We start from the raw sequence: 21,413 nt of genomic DNA on the forward strand, positions 1-21,413 counted from the left end.
TGAATTAACAAATGGACTGGTGAGAAAGATAAAAGGAAAAGTCAGGAGATTATTCAAAGGAAACAAATGAATAGAGAAATAAAAATGAAATTCAAACTTCTTCCAAAAAGAATTTGTCATAGGAAAATGCAGGCATTTTCAGCTAAAACAGAAATCATTTGGAAATTACGTCCATTTGAGGTCCAGAAGTATAAAACACGGCATAGGAAAATTGTATGGCCTGGGTTTCAGTATAGCTTTGCTAAGCCTCAACTTCCTCAACTGACAGAGCAATGCCCTGGCCCTGTGCTATGACAGACATACCACCAGCATTGTCAGCTGTCCTCACATCTTCAGCCATTTTATTTGACTTGGAATACCTTTCAGCCATTCCTGCCAAATGCTTGAGCTATACTGTATAGATAACCTATGAGTGGGCAGTTATTTCCAACTCTGTCTTGAAAGGATTATTTAAAAACCAAGATGATGAAGGGGGTGCAGTTAGGAAAAATTATTTGTAAGGTAACAATTTAAGGAGCCTCATAAAAAGGGAGAGTTCGTGGCTTGTCAGGAGTGAGTTAAATTGCTCCCTTGTTTCTATCAGAAAAAAAGGAAAAAGTAGGTTATGTTGGGAGTTAGGAAGTTAATGGCTATTGATGGCAGAAGGTTGGACTATATGCCATTTTTTTCTTTCATTTTCATGTATGCTTCCTGTCACTGAATCACAGGAAGTTCATATGTCAATTATTTACTTCCTGGGAGCCTAGGAAAGCACCTTTGTTTACTATGTCATCAAACAGAGCTATCACATTTGGTTGAATTTGTAAGGATAAAATCATGACAAAACACTGTATTTCTGGAAAATAGATTCCAAGAGTGTAACAGAGAGACAGGAATCTTTGTATAGGAATCTTCTTTTCTTTTTACATAAAACCAAGGAAGAATATGTTCCCCTTTTAATAGAAGTAGCTTTTGTTGGGCTAATAAGAGGCCAAGTTCTCACAAAATACTTTGTTCTAAGTACTTCCATTATGAAAAGATAGAAAAATGAGCTCTAATTTCCAAACCTATTAAAAAACCATAGCGAATGACGTATGAAAATCATGGATTCTCAAGATGTAAGGAGTCCTTGAACTTGAGTGTAGACTGATTTGTGTTGAGATGCTGCTCTTGTGGTTAGAGAAGAGGGAAGGATATTCCTTTTACTTTACACTTGGGAGAATGGTCCTTAGAGAACTGGCTAAAGTTCCCAGAGCCAGCCCAGGATGTTTGACTCAATATTCCTACATGTGACACTTTCTTTGGATACAATTTTTGGTTTAGCTGGAAAACACCTGACTTTTCTCATAATGAATACTCTTTTCACTTAAATAATAGAAGCTTGTATATAATGCTCACAGTCACATTTTATGATAAAAAATGGGTAGTTTATTTTCATGACTGGCTGGAATCCCCAAGAATTCTCCTGATCATGGGTCAGGAGGAAACCAGCTGCCTCAGGCCTCTGCTGATTGTTGCCAAGGGGAACAATTTCCCCATACCCACACTGTCTGCTCCTACTGGAAGACAAGAGTAATGTGTATGTAGTAATTCCACTTATGTATATTCTCAGGGAGGGACTCAGCATTTTCCAACCACATTGAACCAGAACAATTATTTTTCCTGAAGTGTCTGTAGCTGGACTTGAAGGTGTGTACCTGAAGAACAGGGCAGTGATAATCCTTCTGCTTCTGCAGGGACAGGTCCTGCCAGGCCAGCCCTGGAAGCTTCTCTTTTTGGGCAGCACCTGGACAAAAGCCTCTTCCCTTGGAGCTAGAGAACAGCTGCAGACTGTGGTTATGGATGAGGGGGTACACATTGACTCATGCCCTTGAGTAATAGTAACAAGAGCACCCTTTATCGAGCATATCCTATGCTAGGTACGCTGAATATTATAGTGTGAATCTCACCACAGTCCTGTAAGATAGATATTATTATTATTACCATTGTCATCATCCCCATTTTACAGATTAGGAGATCAAAGTTCAGGGAGTTTAAGTAACTTTCCCCATATCATATAGCTGTTAGGTGACAAAGATCTGAACCAAGTTATTTGACTCATGCTCTATGCTGCTCCAGGCTAATGCATCTGAACTTAACTTGGTAGGATATAGTCCTATATTCATAACACAAATTACCCTGGTGGTTAATTTAAGTGAAGTCTACAGATAGAAGACAAGTTGATGAGACTGAATTAGCACAAAATACTAAAATAAACGCTCTGTGGCTTTCTGAGTAGAATATTAATCATGGAGCATTCCTTTATGAAAGAGAGGCTCAAAGAGAAAAAGCAAGTTCAATCCGAAGTCTGGAGAACTCCATCTGGGAGTCAAGACTGAGCAAGTGGCTTATGTATCCCAAAGAAAAATGGGCACAGCAAGAAAATGGAGCAGGCTTACATAAATAGGATTCTATCTGTGGGGAAGTCAACCTCCTCACCTTCTCCCCAGGAGAACAGTCCTTCTGCTTTCCCCATCTCTGTGATTGCCAGAAGCAGACTATAGTCACCAGGGCTGGAACTACACAGTCACCTGGGCTCCATGTCCTTACAAGTGGTACCTGCCTCACCCTTTCTCTGCAGCCCTGATGTCCCTAGTAACACTGTATCCAATTCTACAGATTGGGGGCCAGGGTTTTCTGGCATTTGCACCATTTCTTTCTGTTTCCATTGCAACTACTGTAATTTAGAACCTTGTGATTTCTCTCTAATCAATGATGTTAGATCAATCTTTCTAAAACAAGACTTTGGTCACTCTTGTGTCTACAAATCATCAGATTCTTCATTATCTACTGAATCAAATCCAGACACTTTCACCTGATACTTAAAATCCTTACCGATTTCCGTAAACTCTGCTTTTCTAACACTTAGAAAATGTGCTAAGCTTAAATGTGCTAAGCTTCAATCCTTACTTTATCCCCAGTACATATAATATTTCTTTCCTTCTCACCTTTACTGGTAATTTTTGCTTTGTTTAAAAAAATTAATAAGCACATAGTGTTTGTTTGGTACTTGATAATTTTCAAAGTGTTTTCATTTAGCTTATTCCATTAGAACATTATAGTTTCTCTGTGGGGGAAGCAAATGTAACTATACTTATTTTACTCATTGGAAAATAGTGGCTCAGGGAGGGTCTGAAACCTGAATTCCACAGCTGAGGGGCTGAGGCAGGACAAGCAGTCAGATCTGCAAACAGATCTGCTCTGCTCACAGAGCCATGTTGTTTTTCTCTCTCCTTCACTAGGCCTTTCCTCTGGCTCTTTCCAGTGTCTACTCGTCAACTTCTAACTTTTTCTTAAAATCCAGCTCAAATACAACATTTCTGCACTCTTCCAAAATAAACCCAGAATGAGTTACAACTCTTTCTACTCTGGGCTCTTACAGTTTCTTGCCCAACTTGCTGAGCATTTAAAGTGATTGGAGGAAAAGGTTTGAGAGTTACTGCATTGACTTGATGTCAGCATTGGTCAAGGTTTCAAAATCTTTTGATCACAACCCTATTAAGAAGCTTATTTTAACTGGGGATTTAGCTCAGTGGTTCCACCGCCTGCCCCGCAAGCGCAAGGACCCAAGTTCAATGCTCAGTACGAAAAAAAAAAAAAAAAAAGAAAGAAACTTATTTTATGTTACAACTGAAAGTATAAATGTACCCAAAACACCCCAAAACAAGTGTTATAAAATAATATTTACTTCTAATTCTGCAATGCACTTTCATTTATTAAAACATTTTTAGTTAGGAACCCACTGAACTGGTTTTGAGAAGCACTAATAAGTCCTGAATATCAATTAAAAACACTTGATTTAAATCTTTTCTATCTCTTCTAAATTGCCTGAAAACATTTTCAAAGTTTGCAAAAGACTGAGCTAGCAAGAGAGATTTGTTCACCAGAAATTAATCTGCAGTTCCAAACAGAGTTCTTACAAGGTTGGACCAGGAAGGAAGGGCCTCAGCCAGAGAACATCAGCTTCTACTTGGGAGAAGGCCAAGGGTAAGGATTTTTAGTGAGCTAACTCATGGGAGGGAGATATCCATTCCACAGTGGGACATTTTCAAAAGAATGAGATTTGTGCTAGCTGAAGACATAGGGAGGAATAAACCATGTCTGTAGAATGAGAAAAGACTTTTGTGCTCATCATAATCTTGAATATATCAGGAATTCAGCAAGAATTTAAAAATAACAAGAATGTAATAAAATTCTTTGTATATATCTGCACAGTGAGTCTGAGGGCCTTCAGGCCTATAAACCTGTCTCTGAATTTAGTATCATTTCAGCTTTATGAAGCACTTGATGTTCGCAAAGTGCTTGTACAATTACCAATTACCATAATGTTCATCTTCTGAACATTTCAGTTTAGAGAAGGCCTGAGGACTTTAAACCAAGCATGAAAGAAAAAAAATGGGAAAACATTGGTCAAACTAGTTAAAGACCAGGGTCTTGAGCTTGTACTGCTGGAGCTGAGGTAGCTGCTTATAATGCCCTAGGGATTCCTTCTTCTTTCAGCATCTAGAGCCCGCAGTGCAGACAGCCAGCCTTGGTCATCCACCTCTTCTGACACCAGCCTGCTGCTCCTGGGAGAACCAACTCTGTAGTGTAGATATGACTCAGCGGCTACATGAAGTAGGAGAAGGAAGGGCAAAGCGTTTGGCACCTGCAGCCCAAGTGCTAGGGCAGACTGAGGGAGCAGAAGGAAGAGTTTTCAGTTGCTGGGAAAAACTTGTGAGGAAAAGTGACAGGGCTGTTAAGCCTTTTCTGTTCTAGCTACTAAACACATATAAAATGATGGGGAATAGATCTACTTAGCACCCTGTATGAGATAGAAATCTGTTTTGGCCATGTTTACGGGGCAACAGGTCAGTGAAAACCAACACACTGGTGGATTTCAAGGAATTCCAAGGAAATGGCTTCAAGGGACGTCAAAGCAACAGTTTCAGGATGTGTCTGTTTCCTTAGGAAAGAGGTTAGCTCTCCTATGTTTCTCTCTCTAGATTTACAAGCCCAAGGCCCCAGCTCTTACTGAAAAGAGGCTGCCTCAGGAAGCTGAGTGTTTGAGTGCTACTGGCATTCTTGTTTACTAGTTTAGAAACAAAAAGCAGCTTTCTTTGAAAGTTAATTTTAATTCATACTTTCTGTTAGATTAGTTAAAACTTCTATGCTCCACTCAGGAATCTGTTTCTCAAGGTGTTAGTGAAAGGTATATTTTCTGGATCATCCCAGTGTGGCAGATTAGGTTTGACATGACAAATCTACTGACGCATTCCCATTTCCCTAAGCTCCTGCATCCTCTCATCAAGAATAAATCATGGATTACCAGACATCTCTAACTTATTCACAGTGGGCCATCTTTTGATCCATACTTCTGAAAACCAACCAAATAAACTATTAACATCTTTCTTTTTTTTCCCCCATTAACTTTATTGGTACATTTTAGGTATAAAATACAGTTACATTCATCATTGGGATCTTGTACCATTACATGAGTCTCTTGGTTCTTATTTTTTTTCCCCTACCCTTGCCCTCCCTTCACCCCCTCCACCCTTCCCTATTTGCAAAGACCTTGTTTCCATTTTTTTCCTCTTCTCATATTTTTTCCTTTCCCTTTTTTCCCTTCCCCTACCCCTCCCAATTCCCCTGCTCTTTTAGACCTTTTCTTCCTCTTACACAATATCAGTTATACATTTTTTAAATTACAATATTAAGATCTAGGAGACATTACCACAGATTTTACAGAATTTAAAGGGATATAAAAAGCATATTACAAAAATCTGTTTTGAAATAAATTTGACAACTTCTAAGAAGTAACTTAGAAGACAAATTATTGAAAACTAACTCTGGAGGAAATATAAAATTTGAATAGCACCTATTAAAGAAAGTATATTCCTAGCTTGCAAAACCTACCTATATGACAACAGCAGGCTCATAAACATTTAAAAAATTATATCAAACAAAGCAGAAAAAAGAAGGAACACTTCTCCCCTCATTTTAGGAAATCAACATTGTGCTAATCCTAAAACTGGATAAAGATAATAGAAGAAAAAAGTATGAACATAGATAGAGATTTGTTTAACAAAACAAACTCTTAGAAGTCAGATCTGGCAGGATGTAGAAAGTGGTTCTATTATAGGGATGGCAGTGTTGGTTCAGCATTGGAAGATCCACCCCCAAAAGTCATCATTTTATTGGAGGAAAGGAGAAAGCCATATGATCCTGTCACTAGTTGGAGAAAGAGTATTGGACTAAATTCTACAGCTGTTCATGGTAAAAGCTATCAGGAGACTAGAAGTAGAACAGAACCTTCTCAACAGATCAAAGTCATGTACTCCATACTTCCAACAAAAACTCCTTCTATGAATGGAGACGATACAATGCTTTCTCTCTAAAGTGGGGAACAAGGGCATGTATGCCTACTCTTCATCTGTCCATTAGACTTTGAAACATAGGTCTAAACCAAAATAGTCTGGCAATAAAATGACACAACTAGGATAGGATTGGCACGGCAGAAACAAAATCTTTATATGTAGATGAAATGATCATCTACAGAGAAAATACTAAGAAATCTGTAGGAGCCCCTAGAACTTGTACTTGAATTTGGCAGGATTAGAAAACACAAGGTATATATAAAAATTCAGGTCTGTGTATACTTGCTATAAATGAAGAACTGGATATTGAAATTTTAAAGTTATGTAGGAGTACAAAGGACCTAGCAAAGCCAAAAACAAAAACAAAAACAGTGTCAGAAAAAGTTTATCACCCAATTTTAAGACTTCTTCTAAAGCTACAGTAGTCAAGGCAGTGTTGGTGTAAGGAAAGACATATAGATCATTTGAATAACACAGAGAATCTAGAAATAGAACCACACATGTATGGTCCACTGAGTTTTGAAAGATTATTTAACATTAGCATTTTATAGAATATAAACTCAATTCAAGAGCCGAGGAAGAGATAGTGTCTTCAGCAAACGGCACTAGAACACCTGGTATCCGCATATAAAAAATTAACCTCAACCCTTTTTTCCATACGTGAAAATAACTTGAAGGGATCTATGAACCTAAATAAGAAAGCCTAAAAGTATAAAACTTTAAGAAGAAATTATAAGGGAAAATATTTATGAATTCAGGGTAGGCAAGAACTACCTAGGATACAAAAACCATGATGTATAAAAGAAAAAAATTGATAAATGAGATTCCATCAAAATTTAGAACTTTAAATGACATCATTAAAATGAAAAGTAGTCCTTAAACAGACCATATTTACAATGCATATAACCTATGACCAGAATATATAAAGAATTCTTAGAGCTCATTAATAGAAAACCCAATTAAAATGTAGACATAAGAAGATGATAAACAGCCAGTATAGCACAAGGAATGGTGTGCAACTCTAGAATCAGAAAAATACTAATCAGTACAATAATAAGATTGAATTATACACTCATTAGGGAGATGAAGTCAAAAGTTTTAAAAGCCTCGTCATGACTTTTGCTTTTTGTTGGATTCTCCCCCTTTGTGTTTAATTTGTCATGCCCAATGGATTCATTCTGCTGGGTTTCCTGGGGTTGTGATCCTCATTGTCTTTTCCTAGGGTATTGTCTAAAATTTTTTGGAGTGCCAGTTTGGTATTCATGAAGTTCCTGAGGTGCTCTTTATCATGAAAGTATCTTATTTCTCCATCAGTTTTGAAAGATAGTTTTGCAGGGTCCATCAATCTGGGTTGGAGGGTGTTTTCCTTTAGGGCTTGAAATACATCACTCCAAGCTCTTCTTGTCTTGAGGGTTTGCATTGAGAAGTCTGCTGTGATTCTGATGGGCTTTCCTTTGTATGTGATTTGTTTCTTTTCTCTCACTGCTTGTAGAATTTTATTCTTCTGTTGGATTTCTGGAATCCTAACTATTATATGCCTATGAGTAGATTTTTTTTTTGATTAAGGCTAGCTGGAGTCCTATATGCCTCACTTATCTGTATGTCAAGTTCTTTTCCCCTCCTTGGGAAGTTTTCTGCCATCATTTTTGTGAAGAGTTTTTTATGTCATCTGCACTCTCTCCTTTCTTCATTGACTCCAATCAGTCTTATGTTATTCTTCTTTGCATTGTCTAGCAGCTGCTGGATTGATTTCTCATGTTCCCTTACAATTTTAAAGCAATTTTTCTTTTCCTCCTCACTAATTGCAATCTTATCTTCTATATATGAAATTCTATCCTCACATTGGTTCATTCTGCTGCGCAGACTTTTGATGGAGTTTTTAATCTCTTGGAAATCTGTTTGCATCTGTTTTATGGAATCCATTTGTTTCCTATGTTGGGATTCCATCATATTCCTCAGATCCTGTATTTTTTTTATCTTTGTCCTCTCTAGATTTATTAATCATGTCTTTCACCATGAGCAAAATCTTTGCTGTTATCTGAGTAATTATTTCTGATTTCCTTTTTCCCAGATCCTCTTTTGTTGCCAGTTCAGAGAGTCCAGGTGGTTGAGTATCAGAGTGTTCCATCTCGTTTCCATTTGGGGTTGCTGTAGGTGATCTAGAAGTCTGTTTTTGAGGCTTGTTTATGTGTCTTTTCATTTCCACAGCAGGGGTGGGGAGGTGCTTCTGGTGCCTACATGGCTCACCTTCTCTGCCCTAGGAGCTTGGGATGGAGGCAGGGAGCTTCCTTCCAGGTGCTGGGACTGGCTGAGCTTCACTGCCCTAGGAGCCTGGGATAGAGGTGGGGAGCTTTCCTTCTGGGTGCTGGGACCGGCTCACCTTCTCTGCCCTAGGAGCCTGGGATGGAGGCCGGGAGCTTCCTTCCAGGTGCTGGGACTGGCTGAGCTTCACTACCCTAGGAGCCTGGGATGGCAGTGGGGGAGCTTCCTTCTGGGTGCTGGGACCAGCTGAGCTTCACTGCTCTAGGAGTCTGGGATGGAGGCCAGGAGCTTCCTTCCAGGTTCTGGGACTGGCTGAGCTTCACTGCCCTAGGAGCCTGGGATGGTGGTCTTAACCTCTTTCTTTACTCCAGGAGCTGCAATGTTCAATTCAGAATCTCTGCTTAATGGGCCTATATTGACAAACTCAGCCTGATCCATGTATATGTTTTTGTTACCATTATCTCACACCCATAAAATCTATTCCCACACTTGCTTATCAGGCCTCTGCTTGTAAGAGTTAGAAAACTCAAGTTCTTTGGGAGAATAGTGGATCACCTCATGGGTCACACTATGTACCTCATTCTTAGGAGCCTTCTGCGAATTGAGCCTGATTATAGCCTAGAGGCAAAAGTGGGTGGTGAGGGTAGGTCCTGAGGAGTGTCAGCATCATCATGCTTGGTCAACACAGGATTAGTTTCCTCCATATATATATACACACAGCAGGAGAGGCCAACAGTACAGGAGGTAGGGGTGGGGATGCCTCCATCACTGTGGGTGGAGAAATCTCTCCCTCTGGCAAAATAATCTCATTAGATGAACATTATGATAATTGGTAATTGTACAAGCACTTTGCAAACATCAAGTGCTTCATAAAGCTGAGATGATACTAATCCTCATCCTCATCAGATTCCTCCCAAACATCTCCATCTCAGTTTGCAAGATTCTAGAACCTCTTGAATAAAGAGGAGGCTGGGTCCCTGTGAAGAAGGACCCTGGAATACCACCAAAAATTTATACAGTCAACTTTCTCCTAGCCTTCTCCAAAGGGACCTGAGGCTTTTTGCCAGAGTAATTGTACATTAGGGGAAGGTAAATGATCAGACATTTTGGCAATTACTGGTGACTGGTTCTGAACTAATACTGATTCCAGGAGATCCAAAATGTCATGTGGCTCTCCACTAATGTTTCAGAAATCTCAGAAAGACATACACAGAGACACAGAATTTGGGTAAAATAATAAAATTTCTACTTGTAAGCAGGTGGGACCACCAGAAACCGATCTGGTCAGTGTCCATGCCCCTTTGTTTAGTGTTCCCCTTTTTATATCCTTTTAAGCCATTATCTCATCCCTAGTGGCCTTTGATGTGTAAATACAACTCCAGTTCCTATTTACAAGTCAGACACAAAATAGGCACATAGACGTTGTAAATTCATCCAGGCATTGCAACTTTGTTAGGTTAATGAAGTTACTGGTTAAAGAGTCAGGTTACCATCACCTTAAACAAGGAGAGTTATGGGAAAAGCAAATCTTAAAGGAACATATTACTTATTTTGCTTCTACAACTACCTTAATATTCAATCTACTAAGTTATCTAAAACTTTTCCTTATCATTCCTCCCTCTGTTTACTTCAGGATAATTCTTCTATCCATTATAAGTTCTATCCAGTTTATCTACATTTGTTTTTTTTTTCCCCTTTGGTACCAGGGATCAAACTCAGGTCCTTGCACTTGTGCAGCAGGCAGTGCAACCACTGAGCTAAATCTCTGGCCCTTATCTACATTTCTTAACACTAGCATTTGGTAGTGTTGAGCTGCAGCAATGCGCTGCTGTATAAATTTTGAAATCCATTGGATGACACAAGGACCAAACATTAACATTAATATTATAACAAGAAGAGGACTCAGAAGAGGTCCTATCTAGTTTTTTATCTTTCCCAAGTAAAATTAATCCCATAGGATGGCTCTGCTATACCAAATTCCTCATCAAGTGCTTCCATCTGATCTTTCAGTTTGTCTAGTGATTCTTGTACTACAATAGATTTATTAGTGTAATAACAACACTCTTCACCAAGAAATAAGCAAGTCCCTCCTTTTTGGGCTGTTAGCAAATTGAGAGCATGCCTATTCTGTAATATGACATTGTCCAGTGAATCTAGTTGGGTTTCTAAAGCCTGAAGTGCATCTTGAATTTCCTCAAGATGATTTCTAATTTCTTGTCCTAATGAAATATATTATTCCTTGTAGCCAAATAGGATCCCATGGGGCTGGCATATACATAGATATAGGATTACACTGACCTTGTTTACAATTGAAACAATTACCAGTGGCTCATCCAATAAGAGAGCAGTTGATCCAAACTTGTGTTTTCTCTTTGCAATATAATTTCTCATTAGAATAGCCCCCACAGTCAGAAGCTACCCCAGGTCCCCCATAATGTTCTTTTGGGCAGGCATCAAAGAATACTGTAAACAGATAGCCTTCCAGTTCCCATTTTACCATTTTAAAAGTCACATATTGTTCATCAAACTTTTAATCACTAGGCTTAAAGACCCACAGTTCAAAAACAAAGAAACTTAAAGCAGTGGTGATGTGGCACAACACAATAATCCATGTCATCCTTGTTGGTGCTTCCATTCTTCACCCGTGCATTGACTCACCAGCCTCCAGAGAGGTGAGAGAAGGGCTTTGAGTGAGTAGTCTTTCTCAGCTTTCAGTGTCAGATTTATTGTTACCTTGTGCAAAGAAGTCTTTGCCTTTCAGATGTCCTGAACAATGTATTACTTCAACTTTGCTAGGTTCCCACACTGCCTCTAGCGACTGTATAATTTCCTGTTTATTTTTAATTTGCTTCCCTTCTGCCATGAGAAGACCTCACTCTCGATAAATCATGCTATAGATGTGCAATGTAGCAAATGCATAGTGAAAGTCCATATATATATTTACCTTTTTACCCTTTGCCCATCGGAGTGCCTGTATGAGTGCCCAGAGTTCAGCACACTGTGCTGACTAGGAAGGGTCCCTGGCTAGGATCACCTCATCCTTCATGGTTACCACATATCCAACATGATGAACCCCATTTTCCATGAAGCTGTTCCTGTGAACAGAACGAGGTCAACATTGGACAAGGGTGTCATTTGTAGGTCAGGGCGGCTGGAAAAGAGCTCATTGGTGACACTCAAACAGTCATAAGCAGGAGGGCCTGTCTCCATGGGCAAGAAGGTAGCAGGATTTAAAGCTTTTACAGGAGTAAACCATAAGCAGGGGTTCTCACAGAGAAGAGCTTGGTACTGAGTAACTCAATTATTTGAGAGCCATCAATGCCCTCTTATGTTCAATAGTTTCAAGGCTGCATGTGTAACCTGCACAGTCAGTTCCTGACCTAGAGTTAGCTTGTCTGCTTCTTGGATTAGTAAAATTGAGACTGCCAAGGCCTGAAGGCAAGGAGGCCTCTCTTCTGCTACTGGATCTAAATTCTTAGACAAGTATGCCACTGGTTGATTCCATGGGCCTACTTCTTGGGTCAACACTCCAAGGGCTACATGGCTTTTCTCAGTCACATATAGAGTAAAAGGTCACTTCACATCTGGTATGTCTAGGGTGGGGGCAGCTGCCAAAGTCAATTTTAGTTTTTTAAAAGCTTTTTTTTTGTTGTTGTTCTATAAAAGTAAATGATTTTCTTTTTTCCCTTTAATTTCTGCTTTTTTTTTTCTTTGACCTGTGGGCACTTGTTTTTATAATGTCCTTTCTCTCTGCAATATGCACACTGGTCACACTCTAAGTCCTCACATTTAAAACCTTTCTTCTCTTTTCCCTCTGACTTTGTTCCCTGTGTTTCTTCCTCCTTCTCTTCCTTGGCTCCCATAGCCACTGCCATGTATCTGGCTTTTTCTTATCTTGCTTATCTTCCTTCCTTGCTCATTCTCTCTCTCTCACTGACTCTCTGTTCACATACACTTTCCTAGTTAATTGCAACAGTTGAGTTATATTCATGCCTTCCCAAGTTTCTTGCTTCTGAATCTTTCTTCTAATGTCTGGAGCTGAGTGAGTTACAAAGGTTGTATTGATTAACTGATGGTTATCAGGAACAGCAGGGTCAAATTGTGTGTACATTCTGTAGACCTCTCAGAGCCACTCATACAATTTCTCAGGGCTCTCATTGGGCTCCTGTTGTGTCTCTGACACTTTACTCATGTTTGTAGGTCTTTTACTCACAACCTGTATCCCTGCCAGAAGGGCTCTCAATAATTTTTTTAAGCTCTCCTGGCCTACTGGGGTATTGGGATTCCAGTTGGGCCACATATTTACTGGAAACTGCTGTTCATGACAAGCATCTGGATTTTGTGTGTCTCCTGACATTCTAGGGGCATTAATCTTTTTAATTTCTCCTAAAACTCTCTGCATTTCTTTAGAGGTTAACAAAGTTCTACAAAGTTTTTTTACAGTCCTCCCAATTAGGACAATGGGTAGCAAAGATGGAATCAAATAATTGAAGCATTTTGGAGGGGTCTTGGTGGAGAATAAATGACTTTCTTTTTCTCTGGACTTGGCCTCCTTTGTCTTTTTTTTTTTTTTTTTAAGTCAAATCTCAAATACCGCACCTTGGTCTGACATATTTGTGCCTTTTCCCAACAGTCGCTTTTTTCCTAACTCACTACAGAGGAGGTCATATTGTAACCTGTTGGCTCTTAAACCAATGTACACATATTATAGTGACATATTTAGAATTTAACCCTTTGATGACAACCACTGTAAACATATTTAAACTTTTCATAACAAACTTGAAGCCAACAAACAAACATACATACTTTCTTGCTAAATCACTTTCACACATCTTTTCACATACCTAGGCCTTCTGGTCTTGTACATCTCTTTTTATTTTTTTAACAAGACAAACATACAAAAATTTTTTTATATCAAAATTGTATCTCTTTTACTTATAGCTTTTTAATATTCTTTATCTCACTTACTATAGGTCTTTTATCACAAACTTGTCTTTAGGTGTTAAAATTTTAAAGTGTCCCTCTTTTGTTCTCAGATTGTTACACTTTAAATTTGGTTGGCTGCCAATAGAACAGTAGTAAACTTGTGTTTTTTATCAACAAAGTACAGAAAAGAGCAAGTTAACCCTATAATTACAATTGAAGAATTTGCAATGTACAAGAAATATTTTAAGCACACCAATTAAACAGCAACTCAAACTGAAACACAGATACATTTATCAATTAGCTAAAATTTGTAACTTGATTCCTCTTGTAAAATTTTTTTACTTTCTCTGGCTTTGTTTTATGACCGTCAGAGCTTTCTTAGCTGTTTTCAATCCATTACTTATTTTCTCTTTTCATTTTTTTTTTCCCAATTTGAGTGTAAGCCCTGTTTGATCCTCTCTGAGTCTGACCACTGCATGCAACCTCTGGTGCTCTAAAGCCCAGTAGTTCTTATGTTTTTGTCCCCACCTCCTCCATACCTGTGAATTTAGCAACTCAAAAGGAGGGGGAAAGTCTAAATTCTCTTGATCTGGATCTGAAAGGACTGGTTTCTTTTCAGCATTGTCTCCTTTCTGATGGAGGATCAGGATATTGCTTTTTGCTTCCAGGGTGCACATATGAAGCCAAGGAGGCTTTCTGTGGCACAATTTGAGCCATAAATCAATATAGAGAAATTGGTCTGGATGTTCCCATCCAGGGGTGGTGACTGTTAGCCAGACAGACCAGACGAGACTCTCATCTAGGGATCTCTCATTTGGCTAAGCTAGGCAAAGCTTGGGCCATTCTAACTCACAAAAGGCCCTAAGTTTTGGGGTTTCATCTTAATACCATAATTTCCAGTAAAACCTTTCTTAAAATTCTTAAGCATGCATTCCAAAACAATAGGACGAGATGTTTCTGTCCCCACGATTGGCCAATCAGAGTGTTGGTGTGTGTATGGGTACCCTTGTATGGAGATGCAAGACAAACAAAGGTGGGGGATCACTCACTCACCTGCCTGGCTGCGGGCCTCTCAGCCACTTTAAGGTCCGTTCAGGCTAAGGTGGGCTGTCATGTAAGCTCACCATTGTGTCTTTGTTAAACACAACCACAGAACCAAAAGACAGACCACACACAAGTTCTGTGACTCAGGGAGGACTCTAAGCACAAGTGCCTCCCCCTCTGTCGTGTTCCACAGCTTGTTTCACTCACTCTCCTATCCAGAACTCTTTCACTCACACATTTATTCAGAAGTTATCACATTCTCTCCCAGTGACCCCCCTAACTATAACCAAAACAAATAAAAGAAGCTACCTCCCCAAATGGCAAAGTACAAGGAGTGATCAGGCCCCTGCACTATTTCTGCCCAAAGTTCACAAAGTGAATCAAAACAAATGGGAGGAGCTGTCTTCCCAAATGGCAAAGCACAAGGGGTGATCAGGCCCTTGCGCTGTATTTGTCCAAAGTTACAAAATACAAATTCACAAAGTAAAACCAAAACAAAACCAAAAGTTAATGACTAGGGGGTTTCTCACCCAGCAAAGGAAAGAGACAGAGGAGACACCAGCAGCAGCAGCCCTCCTTTTGTCATCCTCCCTCTCGGGTTTGGGTGATCCACAGCTGGCGAGTGTGTCACCGTGTCCTGTTGAGGAGCCTAGGAAATTAGTCCCAGGGGCAAGCCTTTCCTCTTGAGGAGACAGAGAGCCGTTCCCTCCAGTGGGGTTTGGGCTGATGCCCAAAAGGGCTATTTCATTCCCAATTCCTGGTCAGGGAACCAAATGTCCCAACAATCTCGGAAAGAAATACATGGAGACACCGAATTCAGGTAAAATAATAAAAGTTCTACTTGCAAGCGGGTGGGACCGCCAGAAACCATTCTGGTCAGTGTCCAAGCCCCTTTGTTCAGCGTTTCCCTTTTTATATCCTTTTTAGCCATTATCTCATCCCTAGTGGTCTTTGATGTGTAAATACAATTCCAGTTCATATTTATAAGTCACAGACACAAGATAGGCACATATACATTGTAAATTCAGCCAGGCATTGCAACTTTGTTAGGTTAATGAAGTTACTGGTTAAAGAGTCAGATTACCGTCACCTTAAACAATGAGAGTTATGAGAGTTACAGGAAAAGCAAACCTTAAAGGAACACATTACTTATTTTGCTTCTACAACTACCTTAGTATTCAATCTACTAAGTTATTTAAAACTTTTCCCTATCACTAAGAGTAGCAGGTTTCGGAGGTCAGGTGATCAACAGAGTGTTAGCAAATGTCTAACTCACAGTGGGTCTAGTAGGTTCTTGAACTTATCACATAGTCATTTTCCCTGTTCCAGAATGCATAATTGGGATAGACATACTTAGTACTTGGCAGAATCCTCACATTGGTTCCTTAATCTGTAGTATCAGGGCTAATATGGTTAGAAAGGCTAAATAAGTTAGTTGTCTTTGCCTGGTAAAATAGTAAACCAAAAACAATATCTCATTCCTGGAGGAAAATTTCAGAAATTAGTGCCACTATCAAGGACTTGAAGGATGCAGGGGTGACAATTTCTACCACAACTCCATTAAATTCTTCCATTTGGCCTGTGCAGAAGACAAATGGGTCTTGGAGAATGATGATAAGATTATCATAAAGTGTTAAGTCTGATTGCAACTGCTGTACCATGCAGTATCCTTGCTTGAGCAGATTAACACATCTCCTGGTATTTGTGCAGCTATTAATTTGGCACATGCATTCTTTTCCATACCTACCCATATGGCCCATCAGAAAAAAATTGTGTTCAGCTGGTAAGGCTAGCAGTACACCTTTGCTGTCCTACCTCGGGATTATCTTAACTCTCCAGCCTTGTGTCACAGCTTAGTTTGCAGGGATCTTAATTGCCTTTCTCTCCCACAAGGTATCACACTGGTGCATTATATTGATGATATTATGCTGACTGGGCCAACTGAGCAGGAGGTAGCAACCACTCTGAATATGTTAGTAAAACATTTGAGAGGCAGAGGATAGGAAATAAATCCAACTAAAATTCAAGTTCTTCCACCTCAGTGAAATTTTTAGGAGTCCAGTGGTGTGGGCCATGTAGCGACATCCTGTTGAAGGTAAAAGATAAGTTGTTGCATCTGGCTCCCCCTACTACCAAAAAAGAAGCACAAGGCCTACTGGGCCTATTTGGATTTTTTGAGGCAACACAATCCTCACTTAGGTGTTTTGTTCTGGTCCATTTACTGAGTGACTCAGAAAGCTACTAATTTTGAGTTGGGCCCAAAACAAGAAAAGGTTTGTAACAGATTTAGGTTACTGCCTGCTGGTCGCTGCTTGCTGCTTTGCTGCCTTCTGTCTGCCTGACACACCATGGACTATTTCTCCCCTGCAGTGCCTTTCTACCATTCCACCCTGATTTGGAGCCAGCCAACTAGAGACTGAAACTGTAAGCTTTAACTTTGGGTGTTGAATATTTTATCTCAGCAAAGAGAAAAGTGACTAAGTTTCTGTCAGAAATTCTCGTTTGTGGCTATGGATAGCTAACCAAATAACAAAAGATAAGCTGAAAGACTTTTCAGCTGGAAAACATTTTGATAGACACTGACCCTACTAAGTACACCACTGCATATTTTTTATTAGTGGAAATTTAAGACTTAAGCTCTTAATGAAACAATACTGTTATATTTTAAAACATTGATTTTTGGAACATTCAACATGCATTGGGTCAAATGAGAACATTCTTGTCCTCATTTTTATCTACATAGAGAACTGGTAGGTGTTTTAGGAGCAACTGTCAGGGGTGTTTTTCAGTTTATTGTTCTCCCTGACCCACCACCTTCCACCTGGCCACTAATCCTATTCTTTACAACAAACTGCATTGTAGACTTTGCGCTCAAAGTTTTGCATTGGTCCCCTGTTGTCAAGAAATAAAATCATTTTTTTAACTCTGACATGTGTGGTCTGTATGTACTATTTCATTTCCTACCAGTTGCACTGAAATGCTTGCCATTGTCCAAATGCCCCACACCCTGTCTGTGTTTCTGCCTGATCTGTTTTCACTGTCAGAGAATCTCTCACAGCCTCAGCCCTGCTCGTTATGTAGATTCTTATTTTTTCCCCATTCCCCTGCCCTACCTTCACCCCCTCAACCCTTCCCTATTTACAAAGACTTCATTTCCATTTTTTTCTTTTCTCATATTTTTTTTCTTTTCCTTTCTTTCCTTTCCCCTACCCCTTCCATTTCCCCTACTCCTTTAGACCTTTTCTTCCTATTTCACATTATCAGTTATACATTTTGATCCTTATTTACACTTTTAGTTTTTCAAACCAGAGAAACTATTTGGTATTTACACATGTGTGTCCTATTTATTTCACTTAAGAGCATGGCCTCAATATAACCCTGATCCTTATGGATTCTGACTATTTATCACTCTATTCCATGTTCTGTACGTGGCTTCCCCAACCCACTGAAGCTGCTTAGTTGACTGTATCCCTCTGTCTTCCATAACTTTTGCTCTGGTCTAAATGTTTGTATCTCCCAAATTCACATGTTGAAACCTAATCCTCAAGGTGATGTCATTAAGAAGTGGAGGTCTTTGGAAGGTGACTAAGTTTGGAGAGCACTGCCCTTATAAAAGGGATGTAAGGGAGCTTGTGCATTCCCTCCACCATGGGAAGATGAAGCAAAAAGGTGCTTCTGCGAACTTTGCAGGAACCAGGCCCACACCAGACACTGAACTTACTGGCACTTTGATCTTTGGCTTCCCAGCCTCCAGAGCTGAGAGAAATAAATTTCTGTTGCTTACAAGCCACCAGTCCAAGGTATTTTGTTGTAGTGGCTAAGACAACATGTTTTGCTCCGAACTTTATGATAGTTCTTAGTGCACTGGTGGCTATTGTGTCTGCCTCAGTGGGATGCTAGCATCTTGAGGGCATCAACATTTCTTAGTTATGGCTGTGGTTTCAGAGGAAGCTAGAAGGCATATAATTTTTTTTTCTAAAAAAAAGTATTAAAATGAAATTCATTTAAAGAAATTGAAGAAAATGTAAGTAAAATTTTTTGTGGGGAAAATATTAAAACTAAACTCAATTTTGGAAGCATTAAATGTGTAAGTATCTGAAAATGGCTGGTAGAGGAATGAATCAGATATAGTATGTGAAAGGAAGGAAACTTTAAAGGATACTTTGGACTGTGACACATCACTCTATCTTTAGCCATCTGAACCACCAAACAAAAATATAAAATTAATACCAATGAAGGCCAGGGATTTAGCTCAGTGGTTCTGGTGCCTGCCTAGCAAGTGCAAGGTCCTGAGTTCAATCCCCGGTACCAAGAAAAAAAAAAAAAGCAATGAAAGAGAATTCTGAATACATTAGGCTTTGGGAATAAGAGCTTTCTGTTTTGCTTCAGGGGCTTATCCACTGTCTCTAGAGACCCCCTCTTTTCTTCTAATTCTGCACCTTTCAGGTAGATTTATTCAGGCTCTCTTTCATCCATTCATGCCACACATGTCATAGAATCTTCCTCTGCATTATTCTCTCTGCTCAGAATACTTTCCCTCCCTTTTTATTATTCGATTTCATGTTAGAAAGTCCCAATTCCTCTATGGACTCCTTCCCATTTGACTTGGAAGAACAGTATTTATTTTTCCAACTAGCTTTTCTTCCATTAGCAATCAGTACACTTATCTTTTTGCCTGCTCTTATTTATGAGGTGACTTGACATACATTGAGAATATATCATCACCATCTACCCTGTGAAATCAACCTTAATTAAGGCAGAGCCACACCTGCCCCATAAGCTTTGTGTGGTGCCTACCACAACCTCAAATGCAGACAAGTGCTGAATAACTGCAGTCCATGAGCTATACCAAGGACTCTGTCGCATTGTCAGGTGATAATATGTGCAGCCAACAGCCACAGTCCATGCTGATAATGTGTCTCTGGTAGCTCACAAATTCATTGGCAGCCTGCAAATACTTTGGCTGCTATAGTTGAGAAGGTGTGAGTAAGTAACAATTAAAGAAAATTTCAACAAAATTATTTTTCCTATGAGGAAGAAATATTAAAATGAAATTCAATCCTGGCAACATTAAGGTAATATCTATTTGTAAGTCTTAACATTTCTTCTTTTCACTTTTTTTCTAATAAAATGATTCAATACTGACTTAGAAATTTTCAATATAGCATCATACTGCTAATGGCAAAACACCACAGTTTTACCTGAAAGGTAGAATTGAAAGATTTCCTTTATCACAGGAAGGGACAAGAGGAATAATTATCATCAAAGGCTTGTATTGCTTCCATTGTGAAACAGAAAAATTGCTGCACTTCTCTATCAAGTCAAAATTGCTATCTGTGGTATAATTTCCAGAAAAATAACTATGGGATGATGGACCACAACTGAGAAAAATCATAAATGAAACAATTGCATGTGCCGAACATAGGACACAAAAGGACACCTTACAACTTAGCTACAGCCATTTACTGAAGATCATATCAGAAGAATTGTGCCTGACTTATAGCCTATGTCAAACCTTTTGTTTACAGAGACTACAAACTTTCTCATGGTATTAACACACAGCTGTTGCATCTAAAACCTATTATCAGAATATAACACAATGGAAATTTGATTTACTGATGGATAATAAGTGACAATGGAATATTAAATACATTACATGATGCTTCTTATGGATGTCAGTATGTAGTAATGATAACATAACTAACATTTACTGAGCACTGTTCTAAGTGCTTTGTGTTGATTCATTTAATCATCAAAACAAACCTCTGAGGTTGGGGCTTCTATTAACTTTCCTTTCTACAGATGAGAGAATGAGGCACAGAAAAGTTAAATAATTTTCCTAAAATTACATAATACAAAACTGTTAACTCCTGACCACAAAATCAGACTTTTCTCTATTTGATAAAAACCAACAGTGGAATGTCCAAGTGTGCCTCTCTTTATTCCACATATATGTTCCTGAAAAGACATCTGTGAATCAGAAGTTCAGAAGCAGAACCATACTGTAGAGTCAGCTCTGCGAGAATTTGTTCATGGCTGTGTTTCTAGGGCCCAGGACAGTGACTGGCAGGCAGGGTCTTAGTATACATGTAGAAATCAATGAATGAGTTAGGAAAGTTCAACATAATGCTTTTCTGAATAGAAAATACTGAATAGATTTTTTTGAGTTGGATTGAAAGGAATTTATCTTGTGGTTCCCTTTTCTACAAAGGGGGGGGGGATTGCTTTCTGATTTCTTGTCTGTGTAAATCTAGTTTCCACTTTGTTTGCTTAAAGTGAAGATGAAATGTGAAAGAATTCTCATTCAACAGAAATATTACTTATTTTTTACAGGAGAAAGGCAAAACAATGCAGGAATGCTGAAGTTTATGTAAAAATCCTAGGATCATTGTAGAAAACTCAGTTATCATCTTGGTACTCCACAACTTTTTATAATCATAATGAAATCCATCCTGTTCAGAATACTTGCAGTCAGTGCCAGGTCTCCAGAAGAGTTATATTCCAACTATGATGTATTGCCATGTATTTAGGCCACAGGGTCTTGAGAAAACCGCACTACTTGAATGTTTTAAATATTCTGATTCTGAGAGGATAGTGAATGAGTTACAGTCAGTAGGAAGCTGTCTTGGTAAGTAGTTAACTTTTCTGATGGATTCAGTCACAACAGAGGATGATATGTATTACTCCTGTTACACAGAAGAAGACATTATGGAAGATCCATGTTATGACTTGAATAAAAGATAGCCCATCTTTCCAGGTACTGTTAAAATTCCCTTGCATTGCTTTCCACTAAGAGGTCATGAGAAC

The 21,413-nt window shown here is 39.1% G+C and overlaps 1 protein-coding gene across 3 annotated transcripts in view; it reads right to left on the reverse strand.

Annotated features, from left to right (window-relative positions):
* The window catches only part of Slc9a9 (solute carrier family 9 member A9), a 611,274-nt gene that overhangs the window by 99,109 nt on the left and 490,752 nt on the right, over positions 1 to 21,413 (reverse strand). Inside the window, exon 15 of one of the 3 annotated variants that reach the window (XR_015440848.1) lies at positions 7,337 to 21,292. The exons of the other annotated variants lie outside the window; for them this stretch is intronic. The gene's annotated coding sequence lies outside the window, so the exon portion shown is untranslated. Of the gene's footprint in view, positions 1 to 7,336; positions 21,293 to 21,413 lie in introns of those variants that run through there. 3 annotated transcript variants of the gene reach the window in all.

This window comes from Heterocephalus glaber, unplaced genomic scaffold (assembly GCF_053883595.1).
Source record: "Heterocephalus glaber isolate CG9 unplaced genomic scaffold, H.glaber_assembly_v1.0 deba00001504, whole genome shotgun sequence".
Taxonomy (NCBI): Eukaryota; Metazoa; Chordata; class Mammalia; order Rodentia; family Bathyergidae; genus Heterocephalus; species Heterocephalus glaber.